The 15,286-nt window shown below is 50.8% G+C and overlaps 1 protein-coding gene across 1 annotated transcript in view; it reads right to left on the minus strand.

The window, feature by feature from the left end:
* LOC144770949 (uncharacterized) overlaps positions 1-13,138 on the minus strand; it is a 91,172-nt gene extending 78,034 nt beyond the window's left edge. Inside the window, exon 1 of the mRNA XM_078655787.1 lies at positions 12,977-13,138. The gene's annotated coding sequence lies outside the window, so the exon portion shown is untranslated. The remainder of the gene's footprint in view (positions 1-12,976) is intronic.
* Positions 13,139-15,286: the final 2,148 nt, after the last annotated feature.

Below are 15,286 nucleotides of genomic sequence, written 5' to 3' on the forward strand. Positions count from 1 at the left end.
CAGGAGTCTGTACATGACATCCTCTCCCGCCTTGATAAATTCACATTGGGCAGTATAGACAGCGCCTCCACCGCGAGGGTGACAAATCTTGCCGGCTACTGGCCTGGATTCTTCGACGGGAGTTCGCACCTGAAAGGATAGTTGCCCTACGGGCTCCAACTGGTGATATGGTGCACTCGGAATCTGCTATTCTTGAAATCCTCCGATCCCATCTGCAGACCGTGTATGCAGCTGACCCCTTGATCACGGAGGCCTACTATCGGCCCTATCTACAAGATTTGGCTCTTCGAACCCTTTCGAGGGAAGTGGCGGAGGAACTAGATGCAGGGTTGACGCTTCGGGAGATCAACGTCTCATTGGCCGCCCTGCCGCGGGCTAAGTCCCCAGGTGGGGACGGTTTCCCACCTGAATTTTATCATTCGTTCGGTGACATCCTGGCCCCCCTCTTATTGCAGGTTTATAATGAAGCCCTGGAATCTGGCGTTCTACCGCCCACCATGAACCAGGGAGAGGTCTGTATGATCCTGAAACCTGGTGGGGACAATTGTGATCCCGCTGCGTTCAGGCCTATCACCCTGATCAATACAGACGCAAAGATCCTCACTAAACTGTTGGCTACTCGTCTAGCCCCGCATATGGCCCACTTAATTCACCCCGACCAATGTGCGTTCATCCCTGGCCGCAACACGGCCATGAACTTGCGGCGCCTGAACCATATCCTCCACGAGGTACGTGGACGGGAAGATTCCCATGTACTGGTGTCAATCGACCTGGCTAAAGCGTTTGACACGGTCGACTGGGGGTACCTCCTGGAGACGCTCCGGAGGACGGGGCTCGGGCCGGTGTTCTGTAATTGGATCCGAGTGCTCTATGGGGCACCCCGAGCTAGAGTTCGGCTTGGGTCGGCCCGCTCTGAGGAGTGGTCCCTAGGGAGAGGCACTCGTCAAGGGTGCCCCCTCTCACCGCTCCTATTTGCCCTAGCAATAGAACCCTTGGCAGTTTCCGCTCGCACTGAATTAGAGCAATGGGGCATTACGGTGGGCGACACCGTAAACGCGGCCTCCCTCTATGCCGACAACGCTTTATTCTATTTGACGTCCCCCACCGACTCGCTTCCCGCCTTGATGTGGATTCTGGACCGCTTCGGCGCAGCCTCTGGACTGCGTATCAATCTTGGAAAATCTTTTTTTCCCGCTGGCGGGCTGTGCTGCCGGCCCGGGCGTGGATCTCCCGTGTCTAGGGCTGAGGTGGGAGCGAGAGGCGTTCCGCTATCTCGGCATTCAGGTGGCCTCGACCGACGAACATTTGCTGGTCCGCAATGCCAACCGAGTGCTCCGGACTCTACACCAGTCTGTGTCCTTCTGGAACACGCTTCCTCTCTCCCTTATGGGACGGTTGGCGGTGGCCAAGATGGTGATGCTCCCTAGAATGTTACATATTTTGCAAAATACCCTCTGCCCGCTTCCCTCCTGAATATTTCGCACGCTCGATTCACTGCTCACGTCTCTGCTCTGGGCGGGCGGGTTCTGGACCCGGGACAACGCAAGCCTATTGGGCTCCTGACCCAGAAAGTTTAGTGTAATGTGAGGTTCAAGCTGATCCACTTTAACTTTGTCCACCGCACCTATATGACCCCGCTCTCTCTGAACCGCATTTCTGTGGATAGACGACACAACTGCCCTAGGTGTGGGGCGGAGAGGGCTGGGTTCTTCCATCTGGCCTGGGAGTGCCCACAGGTCGGTCACTTTTGGAGGGAGGTGGTGGACCATATTGGTCGTGCTACAAAACTCCGGATTGCTCCGAGTCCGCTCCATTGTCTCTTGGCCCTGGTACCCAAGCCCAAAAAGAGGAACCTGTCTTACAAGTTACTACAATTATTGCTAGTGTTGGCAAGGCGGCGTGTGGCCATCACTTGGATGGGGCAGAGAGCTCCCGAGATGTCCCTCTGGCTGAGAGATGCTCGAGAGTGGACCTTAGCCGTGGAGACACATATGCAGCGCACACGTCGTGATGGGAAGCTCCAGGATGACCTGCTTGCCTGGAGGATGATGTGTTCAGAGGGGTTGTCGGATGATGATTCGGATGCCACTAGTGCCGAATTGTTCACCCCTAGGGAGTCTGGTACCGAGGGAGACGGGGAGGGAGACAGGTTGGAGGGCCCTGGTCCGGGGTAATGCCCTGCTCAACGCGCACTAATGTTCCCTGTTGTATATATCTGCAATTTGCTTTGATACCCGAATGTCTGCTTTTGGTTGTGGTGCCTGCGCCTTTCGGGCCTCCCATAGATGACCTGACTATTCCACATGCTTTCTTACTAATGCCACGCACAGGGGGGTTGTTTGTTGTTCTTTATTAAAACTGTGTTCTATTGAAAAGCATATTTATCCAGAGGGATAGGAGTAGGATTACATGGAAGCAATAGGAGAGAGTGTATATATATATATAAAACTCAGCGGACATACCGATATATGCATACTGTTCATATACGGCCGTGATTACTTGTGATATGCACTGACTCTACGCCGCCCAGCCTCCGGGATGTGGGCCCATATGGCTGTGTTCACCCTGAATGTTGCATGTAGCTATCCTTTGCCCTCGGTTCTTCTGAGAGGCTATGAAGACCTGTACCTTCTGTGCTTCCGCAATAAAAATATATATTTTTAAAAAACAGTATATATTATACCTTGAAACGCTCGCTATATGTACCGACCTGGATGGAACAATAAAGGAAAAAGAGCAACAATAGCATTCAACTGCAACTCTTTGGTGGATAATTTATGTACGCATGTAGCACATATGTCTGACTGCATGCATGCATCGGATAAATACCTTGTGGAAAAAATAAAAATAGTAGTGACAACAGTGATGGAAAGTATATTGTCTTACGGGTAATGCGAATGTGATCACACAAAAATGGCCGTCTTTTGCCTTGGGGTGAAGCCCACGATGTGCTATGGAGTCTATGGGCCCCCCATGCTCAGTTCTGAAATACAAAATAGGTTAGTCATAATAATCATACGTCTTACTGCTGAAAAGGTGGGCTTTGGTTCCACATACAGTTTCAACTGCCTCCGCATCCTCCGCAAGACCCTCAAATGGATTCCCCCTGACTGCAGAAAGACCGTCACCCATGCACTAACACCAGCAGGTTGGACTACGGTAACGCCTTATACGCCGGAATCAACAGAGATCTACGACACAGACTCCGGACGATACAGAGCGCCGCCACCAGCTTCATCCTTCGGACGCCACGCCACGCCACGCCAGCTCCACTGGCTCTCCGTCGAGAAGAGGGTCACCTTCAAACTCCTCACCCATGATTACAAATCCTTCAACAACATCATACCCAAATACCTCAACGAGAGAGTCTCCTTCCACGTACCCAAAAGGAACCTCCACTCCGCTGACCTCACCCTGGCAGAAGTGCCCCGCATCCACAGAACCGGCGGGGGGCCTTCTCCTACATCACAGCCAAGACCTGGAACGAACTCCCCTTGCACAACAGATGCTCCCCAACCCTGCAAACCTTCAGGAAGGACCTCAAAACCTGGCTCTTCGAATAACCCGATGCTGCGTCTGATCCGGAACCCCCTCAGCACCTTGAGGCCCTCATGGGTGAGTAGTGCGCTTTACGAACCCTTGATTGATTGATCGATTGATTGAATGTCTGTGCGCTTGGCACACAGGGTGTGTGCCATGTTGTGTTTTCACAGTAGTTTGCACCATCTCATGCAGCCTGCAATGGCGGTCTGCATGTCTTTTGAGTGTGGGTCCCTCAGGGTGGCGCAATACATGCTGCAGCTGTTAGGGACCCTTTTTAGTACCGTTGCCGTAGGTACCAGGGGTACCATTTACTAGGGACTTATAGGGGTACCAAAGTCCTTGCCAATTGGGGTACAACATTTAGCTTATTTTAAGGGAAGAGCACGGGCGCAGGGGACCTGGTTAGCAGGGGTCAAGTGGACTTTCTCTCGCAAAGCATCAGGACACCAGGCGAAAAGTGGGGGTTGCCGTGTCTAAAAGAGGCACTTCCTGCAACAACCACGTATGCAAGTGAGTCTGTATGTGTTACAAGCTGGCCTCGAGGCTCCCAGTCTCTGCTGCCCGAGTGTGTCTTTGAGAGCGCACCCACCGCAGCGCCGGCAAGAGTGGAGCAAAGAGGTTCCTTTAGGGGCTGGGCCCGCCACATCAAGGTAGAATCCTTCCCAAAATTGATTGCAAGGCACGTTGAAAGAGGTTGTGGGGTGGCATGCTGGTTAAACTATCACCTTTGCTGTGAAAGAGACAAAGAATTACAAACACGCTCTGTCAACTTTCATCGACTGATTTGCGTGAGCATTCTGGGACTACACGATAATTCAGGGAAAATCTCAGAATGCGTTAGTCTAACCCCTGATGCGTGAGAGTTGGCACAGCTGCACAAACAAGAGTCCACCACATCTGCAGCATCTGCCCGGACAGTTTGTTTTGTTCCAACTGAAAATACTTGCCAATGAATATTCACCATCCCTGTCTTTGCGGAGGTTGCTGCTACTCAACCCCCACAACACACGCGTGCCACTGTGTGGTTCACTTTCACTAAAGTTGATGACAATAGCTCTGCGCGGCACAGTGCACTGTCCCTGTGTGGCGTCAATCCAGGCTCCAACTCTGTGCTGGAAAAGTAAATAATGTTAATGTCGACCAGCAGCAGCAGCAGGGGCAGAGCTGCCAGCATCACATCATCATCAGGGGGCCCCATCCTGGCGGTCCCACCATCATCAGAGGGCCCCATCCTGGGGGCTCACATCCTCAGCAGAGGCCCATCCGGGGGGGGGGGTCACATCCTCAGCAGAGGGCCCCATCCTGGGGGTCACATCCTCCCCAGAGGGCCCCATCCTGGGGGGTCACATCCTCCCCAGAGGGCCCCATCCTGGGGGGGTCACATCCTCAGCAGAGGGCCCCATCCTGGGGGTCACATCCTCCCCAGAGGGCCCCATCCTGGGGGGTCACATCCTAAGCAGAGGGCCCCATCCTGGGGGGGTCCCATCCTTACCAGAGGGCCCCATCCTGGGGTGGTCCCATCCTCACCAGAGGGCCCCATCCTGGGGGGGGGGTCACATCCTCCCCAGAGGGCCCCATCCTGGGGGGTCACATCCTGCCCAGAGGCCCATCCTGGGGGGGTCACATCCTCAGCAGAGGGCCCCATCCTGGGGGTCACATCCTCCCCAGAGGGCCCCATCCTGGGGGTCACATCCTCAGCATAGGGCCCCATCCTGGGGGTCACATCCTCCCCAGAGGGCCCCATCCTGGGGGTCACATCCTCCCCAGAGGGCCGCGTCCTGAGGGGGGGGGTCACATCCTCCCCAGAGGGCTATCCTGGGGGGGTCACATCCTCAGCAGAGGGCCCCATCCTGGGGGTCACATCCTTACCAGAGGGCCCCATCCTGGGGGGGTCCCATCCTCACCAGAGGGCCCCATCCTGGGGGGGGGGGGTCACATCCTCCCCAGAGGGCCCCATCCTGGGGGGTCACATCCTGCCCAGAGGCCCATCCTGGGGGGGTCCCATCCTCACCAGAGGGCCCCATCCTGGGGGGTCACATCCTGCCCAGAGGCCCATCCTGGGGGGGTCACATCCTCAGCAGAGGGCCCCATCCTGGGGGGGTCACATCCTCCCCAGAGGGCCCCATCCTGGGGGCCCCATCCTCCCCAGAGGGCCCCATCCTGGGGGTCACATCCTCAACAGAGGGCCCCATCCTGGGGGGTCACATCCTCCCCAGAGGGCCCCATCCTGGGGGTCACATCCTCACCAGAGGGCCCCATCCTGGGGGTCACATCCTCCCAAGAGGGCCCCATCCTGGGGGTCACATCCTCCCCAGAGGGCCCCATCCTGGGGGGTCACATCCTCAGCAGAGGGCCCCATCCTAGGGGTCACATCCTCCCCAGAGGGCCCCATCCTTGGGGTCACATCCTCAGCAGAGGGCCCCATCCTGGGGTCACATCCTCCCCAGAGGGCCCCATCCTAAGGGTTCAGCACTTCAGGGGCGCTCCCTCGAGGGGCGGCAGTAAACATTAAATAACCCAAGACAGACAATATTTAGGCGGCTGGAGAAGGAATAAACTGGATCCCACCGTGGTTTATGTTCTTTAAGATATTTTTAGGTCTCGGCTAAAGACGCGCGGAAGCGCGTCTCCGCCGAGATCTTATGTCACCGAGCGTGCTTCCCAGGAGACACTCCTGGCCGCGCGCAGGCGAATCTAAACTGGCACGCGCATTAGTACGAGCGCTGCGCGAGGCTCCCACACAACACACGCATACATAGAAACAGAAGCGCTCACGTACGCACATACATACAGAACCCCCCCACTCATATACACACACACACACACACACACACACACACACGCGCGCGCGCGCGCACCGGCCCCCCCTCTCCCCTTTAACTTACTGTGGTAATCTGGGGGACTCCGCTCTCTGCACCGGCAGGGAGAGTTGACGCTGCGGCTCCTATCCCGGGACTCCCTCTTGGTCAAGGGAGCCACGCAACACGCGTGCAACGTCCTGTTGTCGGCCCCGGGGCTCTGCACGCTCGCAGGAGCCCCGGGCCGCTCCACGCATTTCCTCCGCCTGCCTCCTCTTCCGGTCCGGACGCGGCTCCGCCCCCGTCACAGGCGACCTTGCCTGACTTCCGGTGCGGCCGCGGCGGAATTCCGGGGGCAGTAAGAGTTATTGTATATTTGGCTGCTAAATGAAAGCGTGTCCATCTGCCACTGACATTTCTTTCAAAGTCCAAGTGTCTTAGCTTTTGATGCTCTGAGAGTGTTCTTAATTTCTCTGAAACAGATCTCCAGCATTTGTTTTCGGTAATGAAATATGTTTGATAATTCGATACATTATTGTAAAAAGGCATATGGAGTCTATGGTTGTCATCCCCATTACAGTTTCTGCGCAACCTACATTATTTACGTTCCCTGGACTTTAAACTGTATTATGCTGTAGAAAGATTTTCTAGTTAAGCATCTTTTTATGTGTTTTCTTTTCAATTCTTGTGTAAATTCTATGTTCGTGGTCTGTCCAAGCGCATGGGGCACGTGGTAAAGATTTCATCTAGGTGATGGTAGGGAAAGGGAGGTTTTTAGTAGAGCCTGATTTTATTGTAGATAAATATATTGTATTAGCATCTTTGCAACTGAACACATTTGCTCCTGTATATCTTTAATTGTGTAAGATCCCTAAATGAAATCTGGTCATTTACTCTTCCTCTCACAGATGTTCAGATGTTACAACTTTATCAGTTCGTGATTTTCTTTTGCACATCTTTAGTTCCCATTTACTTTAAAATACATCTTACTTTTGATAATAGTTAATTTAATTATAGTTATTCTTGGTGTAGTCTTTGGGTTATTGCAGTAATAACTCTTTGCTTTCGGTTTCCATTATTCAACAGTATTAAAAAAGAGGAGTTGAGAGGGGTGGGCAACTTGAAGATGAGGAAAAGGACAGAGGTAGTCTATTGTGAATATTTTAAATTTTCTGTTTTGTCAAAAAGAAATGTCATGAGCAATGCCAATTGCTCTACCTTTAATGATGCCGAGACCATTGCATTGCAAATGCTTGTTTATATAATGGGTCCTCACTCGGCTGCAGTGTCAGGACAGTGGGGGAGGGAGTGGGGCACAATTCATGCAAACAATTTATTCCGCTGCCCCCCCTGTCCACACTCTCAAGAAACAAGCATTTGCAATGCAATAGATCTCGCAGTCCTGGAAGTTTGAGCTATTGTCTCTGCAAATAATAATGCAACGCCAAAAGCTCAAACTTTTAGTGATGCAAGAGCTATTGCACAGCAAATGTTTTTTGTTTTTTCTAGGCACAGGGAGAGTAAGTTATTTGCACAGAATCACAAGACATCGAGCGTCCCTGACGAGACTCGAAGACAGGTTGACCGCTCCAGCCGTTAGGCCACATACTCTCCTACACCTTCACAGATATTCCAAGGCAACCCCTTAGCTCCATGTTCAAAACTGGTTAGGTGCTTACCAACATAAAGGGGATCTTTGATGCACCAACTGAATTTCAATCTTAAAGCAACAATGTTAAAATGAATAACATAAGCCTGCTTTTTAAAATATCACATTCACGTTAATTCAACAATTAAAAGGGGGTGTCACGGGTTTTAGAGGCAGATCATGTTCCACTGCTCTAGCGACACCTACAATGGCTTAAAAATGACAGATTTGTGAATTTCTTGTCACATCATCATCTGTGGTAAACGCACCAGGCACATATTCAATGACTTCAAAATGTGTGGGAAGCAAATTGTGAGGAGTGTTTTTTAATGACCCTGGCAGAAACGCAAATAACGTCAGCCCACCGTGTAGCATAAAAAAAAACTAATTGTCTCGTTTAAAATGTAATTTTACACATGGGGAAAGATGGAGCTGTCATAGGCCGATCCGACCCGCATCCACACAAAATAAAGCAGCGGGCAGTAATTCACCACGTTGCGAAATTGTCACTGGTGATAGCCCTTAAAGGCTCGAAGCGTTGCGGTTTCCTCCAGTCTCGTTGCAAAAAATGTTTTGTCATTTGTGAGACTGGCTTCATTAGTGCAATAAGTCTGGTTTTAAAGTGGCTCCCTGCTAAAACGGGCCGTTTTTAGGTCTCGCCTAGGGTCGCAGCGCATGCGCCGCACACTCTGGCGAGTTCTATTGTCGTCAAGTCAACTTCAGAAGTGGGGGGGGAAGCTCCGCCTCTGCTTTTCATTGGCGCGCGTCACACTTTATGTTAAATGGGTGCCTTTGATTTGCAGTAAGGCTTTTTGCTCCCCTCCCTGTCTCCTTTCCGGCTCGTCCACCCAGACTGGAGATTGTGAACACACGCACAGGGCGTCTCTTTCGCTCGCGCACAGCATTTCGTCCGCGTTGCTTCCTTAAGGTAACCGCATTGGCATGTCCCCGTGCTTGGTCCTCCCATCCAAAGTGGATATGTGCAAGATGCAGGAAAGGGGATGCTTCTCCTAGACTTCCGCCAGAATGAGGTGCCCTGACCCCACGTCACTCGTCTAGGTGCAGTGCCTCCTCCAGCTCATGAGTCTGCTTTTGTTTTAATTATTATTAGTGGGAAACACCCTGGCAGCTCTTCTACGCTATTAAATGTCTTTTAGATGTTTGGAAACGTCACTACAGGGATTTGCAGTACAGGGCAACTGAGATTGCAATTTCTGAATGGGGCTCGTTGCACGCTGGCTTCTCTTTGTAGGAGGCATGTTTTCTTCTGACATAAAAAACCGATACCACAGTAGGTAGAAGTTATGCCACTTGGCTTGCAACTGAGGAAAGTTTTACAGCTCTCTCCAATAACTGAATCGCTTTGTGGCACTGTGCGATATATCTCCGGGGGTATGGTGTTTGAATTGTGGCTCGTGCGTGAGTGCAGCGAGTGTGTTGACCGTACATTAGCAGTGTGCAGCTGCACCCTTGTGCATCTAATTGTGTTCAGAGCAGTTAACTTCTTCCAAACCTACATGTTCTTTACACGTATGATAGAGGTACCACCAGACTGGCGCCTGGTTATGTTTTATGCAGCCGGTCCCCCGAAAGCTCCTGCGCTCCCCTCTCAGTACATGTGACCTCAGACTCCCTGGATATCTTTAACTATCTTTGTCAGATATTGTACAACTCTCATGACTAATATACAGCGTTCGTGTCAATTAAAGGCTATAAATAGACTATGATCTGCATTCAGTGTATTAAAGTAACGAGAGTATACAAGGTTTATCTGTTTAGGATTCGTACATATTCAAGCAGAAACAGGTGTGCCATTCAGATAGCCCAACCACGCCCTCTTAGTCACCAGTCAACTCTAACACGAGCACGTGTTTCAAAATGCCACTAAAATGGCTGTCCAAGGCCATGTGTGCTTTCACTTGCCAAGCAGCCCGGAACAATGGCAGCCCCTTGTTTAAAATGAAATAGGTCTTGCACATACAAGAGTTTCAGGTATTGGCATTGTAAATAATAATGCCTTTTATTTATGTGTTAATTATCAAAACCGATAAATAAAAGGCATTGTCATTTACAATGCCAATAGCGTAAACTCTTGCAAATGCAAGACCGACTTTATTGCAAATGCTTGTTCCTGTTTACATCAAACTGAAAATATTTTAGCCGCATTTATGGTTGCGCTGCAAATAAATAAAAGATAAAAAAGCGGACACCACTACTAAAGCCGGCATCGCACCAGTACTCTTTAGATAAAGGGAGCAAAGAGTTCTCAGAAAGGCTAATGCAAGCTAATCAGTGAAGGACACAATTACAAATGCAGACACGGTGTTACTAAGGAGGGACTGACAAGCCTGCTAACAAATCAGAAGCAACCATTAAGAAAGGACAGCAACAGGAGCCAATCGGAAAGATGGGTGGAGAGTGGGCGGAGCTTCAAGTCCATACCCGAGCACCCCGTGCCTCGCAGCAGCGCATACGCTGCCCAGGCTCGACCGAAAAAGGTCTAGTCACATTAATGATCCACAAACTTTTGGTATGCTGCCCCCGCCACTTTATGCGATTCTCCCAAGGTACGGACAGTAGCTCTGTGCTCGTTATAAAGGAAGCTTCAACTCTGCCCTGTGAGTTTAGTGAACAGCAGCTCGAAACAAGCCTGTCTGCTGAGTCTGCATGAGCTCTCTGTCGCGTCGGTGCTGCTAGATCGCTAGGCAGGGTTGGCTTTAGGGCAGTGCGACTGGTGCCGCCGCACCGGGCGCTGACCATTGGAGGGGGGGCGCTGATCTCAGGAGGGACGCTGTATTTAGTAATAAGTTATGATTGGAGAGATGAGGGGCACTTTTGCCCGGTGGTAGTAAGAGAATCCGAGGAGGAGGTCATAGGGTGTGGGGGCAATTGTCGCACCAGGCGCCACCAGCGCTAAAGCCGGCCCTGTCTCCAGGCTTGCTCTTTCATTTGGTTTCTCTATTTCTTGATTCCATATCCTTCTCTTGTGGTTAGTTAGTTGGGTCTTGTGTTTGTCTCGTGTTGCCCTGCCTCTCTGTGGGCCCGATTCACAGACCTAACTTAAGACAAAATCCTAAACTTACTACCATTTTGGTATTCCCAAAAGGCACTTACTCATTTCGGTATTCACAGAAGTTAGGACTCCTAACTTTAATACTCCTAAATGCCTTCTGTGATTTCCAAAAGTCTTAAAAATTGGATTTTTTTTCAGTTTAGGAGTAGTAAAGTTAGGACTCCTAACTTTACTACTCCTAAACTGAAAAAATCCTAACTTTAAGACTTTTGGTATTCATAGAAGAATTTAAGAGTCCTAAAGTTAGGAGTCCTAACATTACTACTCATAAACTGAGAAAAATCCTAACTTTAAGACTTTCGGTATTCACAGAAGGAATTTAGGAGTCCTAAAGTTAGGAGTCCTAACTTCTGTGAATATCAAAATGGTAGTGAGTTTAGGATTTTGTCTTAAGTTGGTTCTGTGATTCGGGCAGAGGCTGTGATTTCTTTTGCTCCAGCTCTGAGTGGACATGTCCTGCCCCTCTGTGGCTGTGGTCACTGTGGCTCCAGCTCTGAGTGGACATGTCCTGCCCCTCTGTGGCTGTGGTCACTGTGGCTCCAGCTCTGAGTGGACATGTCCTGCCCCTCTGTGGCTGTGGTCACTGTGGCTCCAGCTCTGAGTGGACATGTCCTGCCCCTCTGTGGCTGTGGTCACTGTGGCTCCAGCTCTGAGTGGACATGTCCTGCCTCTCTGTGGCTGTGGTCACTGTGGCTCCAGCTCTGAGTGGACATGTCCTGCCCCTCTGAGGCTGTGGTCACTGTGGCTCCAGCTTTGAGTGGACATGTCCCGCCTCTCTGAGGCTGTGGTCACTGTGGCTCCAGCTCTGAGTGGACATGTCCCGCCTCTCTGAGGCTGTGGTCACTGTGGCTCCAGCTCGGAGTGGACATGTCCTGCCCCTCTTGTTGTGCAGACCCCTCGCATATTCCCGTCCTTCCCTTGTTAATTAACCAGATACCCCGAGCCCCTGCTTAACATGCCTGTCAGCCTCAGCAGGCGCTAAGGATGATGGGACATGTCCACAGGCTCCAAACTCACTCAGCAGAGCTTCTAGGCGCTAGCAGCACCCCCTCCCTCCTCCATCAGGGGGCAGCAAATCGTGATCCAAAGATCAAGTTGAAATAAGACAGGGTGTCAGGGGATTAAAAATGCACCCTCGAGCCTCGGGTGCGATCCGTGCCCCGCGAGGCATTTATTCAAAGCCATCACTTCTGTGCAGCCATTCACTTAGAATGATTCAAGCGCCTGGTTTGAGGACAGCGCTATGAATGAACTCAAAACACCTCGGCACGTGCACTGTATGTATGTGCATAGTAGGTTCCTACTGTGCGCGCAGCAACATGTTATTGAAACAAACACGAGTTTTTAGCGCTGGCCCACCCTGACACCTGAAGGGACCGCGCGCCCGGGGGGGGGGGGGGGGGGGGGATGGGCTCGGGGTGAAATGCAGCCTTTTTAAGCCTTTCCTCACGGTCCATGCTCGGCTGCACCCCCCCCCCCCCCCCCGCCCCCACCAAGCCTCTCTGTCAGCGCTGATGGCTCGGCTCGGTTTGGGCTCGAGGGTCCAGCAGGGGTCCCCACCAGGACTCTCTGAGGGGCCCCACCAGGCCTCTCTGAGGGGCCCCCACCAGGTCTCACTGTCGGCTCGGCTCGGTCTGGGCTCGAGGGTCCAGCCGGAGCCAGGCCTCTCTGGGGGGCCCCCACCAGGCCTCTCTGGGGGCCCCCACCAGGCCTCTCTGTCAGCTCTGATGGCTCGGCTCGGGTTGGGCTCGAGGGTCCAGGCCTCTCTGGGGGCCCCCACCAGGCCTCACTGTCGGCTCTGATGGCTCGGCTCGGGTTGGGCTCGAGGGTCCAGCTGGGGCCGGAGCCAGGCCTCTCTGAGGGGCCCCCACCAGGCCTCTCTGAGGGGCCCTCCTCTGACAGGGTTGCACTCACCTGGATGAAGTAGACACGCCCAGAGGTTTGATGGAGAATCCCCTTCTTTGCTCCTCAGCCAGTCCCATCCAGGGGCCTGCAGAGCTGCAGAGGTCACGTCTGTCTGTCTGTCTGTCTGTGCAGTAAAGCCTCACCCCCGCCAGGGAGGAAGGAACATGAAGTAAACATGTGGTGGAGGCACAGGAAGCGAGCAGGCTTGGGGGGGGGGCCACTGGAGGGGGAAGTTCAGTCCCCAACTCCTGTTGACGTGGACACGGCAGAGCGAGACACGAACAGAGAGCGAACAGAAGAATAATAATAAACACAACACATCTCCCCCCACCCACTAAAACAAAGAAAGTTAAGACACTTCATCGCAAACAAAGTCTGCCATCCACTTGGGCTTTGAGTGAATACATTTGCCACAAAGTGGTAAACTACTGTTCACATTGCAAGTTCTACCACCAGGTGCTACAACATTATCACCCCCAATAGAGAAATCTCCCCTAATACAATTCGGCCCAGTGGCGGCCACCCCGGGACTGCTGTTGCAGTGACATAGAACAGCTTCTTGTGCATAAATGCCCCGTCCGGAGCGAGTATCTGCAGAACAAGATCACGCAGGCACAGACACATTCAGAGAGGAGCAGGGGCGAGGGCCAAACATGGCCACAGGTTCAGGGTCCAGCCCTGGCCATCAGATGACTGCACCGCACTCCTCAGGACTTTCAGAACTCTTCAAGGTTCAAAGAGCCGCCCCCCCCCCCTTTCTAGTTTTATAGGTTTTTTAACTTTGACCCAACAACCAACCTTGATGCAAACACTTTTGGGATAATGTTTTAAGTCGCTCATCTCTTTATACTTGTTATGTCTGTTGACAATCCTAGACCTGATGCCATCAACTGGCCCAGGACTGGCAGCAGCTTCCAACCACCACTCTCGGTTGTACTTCGTTCTGGCCCCGCGTCCACGCATGACCTCAAAAGGAGACACGTCCACAGCATCTCGAGGGCTGGTCCTACACATCCACGTGGATTTAAAGACTTGAACTTCCCAATCACCACCATCTTTAACACTCTGTTAAATCTTTCAATCATACCATTGCCCGAGGGTTTGTAAAGGGAAGTTGTTCTATGTCGGATTCCGGTTTTCCTGAAATAATCTTTGGTAATGTTCGACATGAATTGGACACAGTTATCTGAAATAACTTGGACAGGTAACCCTTCCTCAATAAAACTCATGTGAAGAAATCTCAACACTTCATCAGAAGTAACCTTGTTGACACTACAAAAGAAGGTCGGTAGTGGTGTATCCAAAGGATAAGGACCACACATACACTGTTGATAGTCAAGCTATAACCAGTACTGGAATAATGATAGATCTTCAGTTTAGAAGACGGAGTGCTACATAGACTACTGTCCCCCACTACCAAGAGAGACTAATGACAATCCAAGATTGGCAAAATACAACTGAAACGGAGGGGTCAAATAGAGCACAATCCTAACAGACATATGTACATTAACAGACTAATAGGTCTCCTAGTTGTTTCACAATATACGAAGATTGTCCAATAGTGTAAACATTTGGACACAACAAACAGGCAAAAAAGTTCAAATTTTCATATTCTTTATTAGGAAATCCATGAGAGTAGACTTGACAAGAAACAGCCGACACGTGTTTCGTCAGTACTGTGGGTCAGTACTAAGACTTTTTCAAGGCTGTGAGATAAGACAAAGAATAATATATAATGTATGTCTAACAAAGATATCCATGTTAACATATAACAGAAAAGACAACAAAATTATAAGCCTAAAACAAAACACAAGAAATATCAATCAGCGAGAAAAATATAAAAAGTAAACAACAAATGGGAAAATAAGATAAAAATTAATAATAAGGAGTGAAAATTGAGATCAGAAAATATAGAAAAGTACCAACACCAATAGAATTAGTGAACAGGCAAAACCACAAGTGAAACAGATAGTCAGCAATAGTGGTAACGTAAACCTTCACCAAATAGCCAGACAATTAGTAGAATGTACAAATGATGGCTAACCTAAGCGAAGCGAAACAGTCACGTCGTATCTCAGCTAGGAGTTTATCCAAGTGGAAAAAGTTAAAAGTCAGGGGCCTAGTAAAAAATAAATAAATAAATTAGATACCACGTAAAAGCTATAGCAGAAAGGACTGTGTAGCAGATCCAGGCACAATGTCTTGTGTGACAGAAAGACATAAACCATAAGCCTGGTAATACGTGCTGTCAAAAAGTAGACTTAAACAAAGTGCTCCTCACAAGCAACAAGTTGAAAAATGGCAAGGGATCACCCAGGC

This window comes from Lissotriton helveticus, chromosome 7 (genome assembly GCF_964261635.1).
Source record: "Lissotriton helveticus chromosome 7, aLisHel1.1, whole genome shotgun sequence".
NCBI lineage: Eukaryota > Metazoa > Chordata > Amphibia > Caudata > Salamandridae > Lissotriton > Lissotriton helveticus.